Below are 1213 nucleotides of genomic sequence, written 5' to 3' on the forward strand. Positions count from 1 at the left end.
TTCTTGGGCTTCCCTGGTGGCTCAGATAGTAAAGAATCTGCCTGCAATGCAGAGATCTGGGTTCAGTCACTGGGTCAAGAAGATTCCCCTGGCGAAAAGAATGGCTACCCACTCTGGTATTCTTGCCTGGAGAATCCCATGGACAGAGGAGCCTGATGGGCTACAGTTCATTGGGTCACAAAGAGTCAGACAGGAGTGAATGACTAACATCTTCACTTTTCATGCTATTTCCAAGCATCATTTGTTGAAGAGAGACTGCCCTTTCCTCCACTGGATGGTCTTAACACCCTTGTTAAAGATCATTTGGCCATACATGTGATGACTTATTTCCAGGCCCTCTATCTATTCCGTTAGTCTAAATGTCTGCCTTTATATCAGTACCACAGTATATTGATTACTATAGCTTTGTGATAAGTTTTGAAATCAAGAGTCTGAGAGTTTCAATTTTGTTCTTTTTCAAGGTTGTTTTGGTAATGCTTTTCCTTTAAGCTTCTTATTTGTCACTCTTCTATTTCTTTAAATTTCCTTTTCTTATATAGTTTCTTATATTTTCCCTTCCTTTTATAGTTTTTATATTACGGCATCCTTCACACCTGGAAGAAAGATGGACCAAGACAGCCTAACTGAGGGACCCAAAAGTAGTTGTCTAAAGCAGGCAAGCCTTAACAGCATGTAGAATAAACCTCTAAAATCTTTCTAAGGAAGCAAGTGTGAGGCTAGATTAGACACTTGAGGCAGGAATTATAAACCTATGTACCTGCCCTATCTGAGGTTCTCATTAGTCATCCAATTTTGAGCAAGCCACTTCACCTCTTTAGACATCAGTTTTCTCAAGAATCAAACTGAAAGGGGTGCTTGCTTCAACAGCACACATGCTAAAATTGAAAGGATGCAGGGAAGATTAGCATGGCCCCTGTGAAAGGATGACATGCAAATTCCTGAAGTGTTCCATACTTCTGATGAACCTAGAGTCTGTTATACAGAATGAAGTAAGTCAGAAAGAGGAAAAGCAACTTACAGATACTAACACATATGTATGAAATCTAGAAAGATGGTACTGATGCACCTATTTGCAGAGCAGCAGTGGAGACACAGACATAGTGAACAAACTTACGGACAAGGCTGGCAGCAGGGGGGAGGAAGGAGAGGGTGGGATGTATGAAAGGGTAGCATGGAAACATACACTACCATATGTAAAATACATAGCCAGTGG

The 1213-nt window shown here is 40.9% G+C and overlaps 1 non-coding gene across 1 annotated transcript; it reads left to right on the plus strand.

Annotated features, from left to right (window-relative positions):
• Positions 1-851: 851 nt before the first annotated feature.
• On the plus strand, positions 852-958 carry LOC128066289 (U6 spliceosomal RNA). Its single transcript, XR_008201195.1, has one exon. It is a non-coding gene; the product is annotated as a U6 spliceosomal RNA (small nuclear RNA).
• Positions 959-1213: the final 255 nt, after the last annotated feature.

This window comes from Budorcas taxicolor, chromosome 20, assembly GCF_023091745.1.
Source record: "Budorcas taxicolor isolate Tak-1 chromosome 20, Takin1.1, whole genome shotgun sequence".
NCBI lineage: Eukaryota > Metazoa > Chordata > Mammalia > Artiodactyla > Bovidae > Budorcas > Budorcas taxicolor.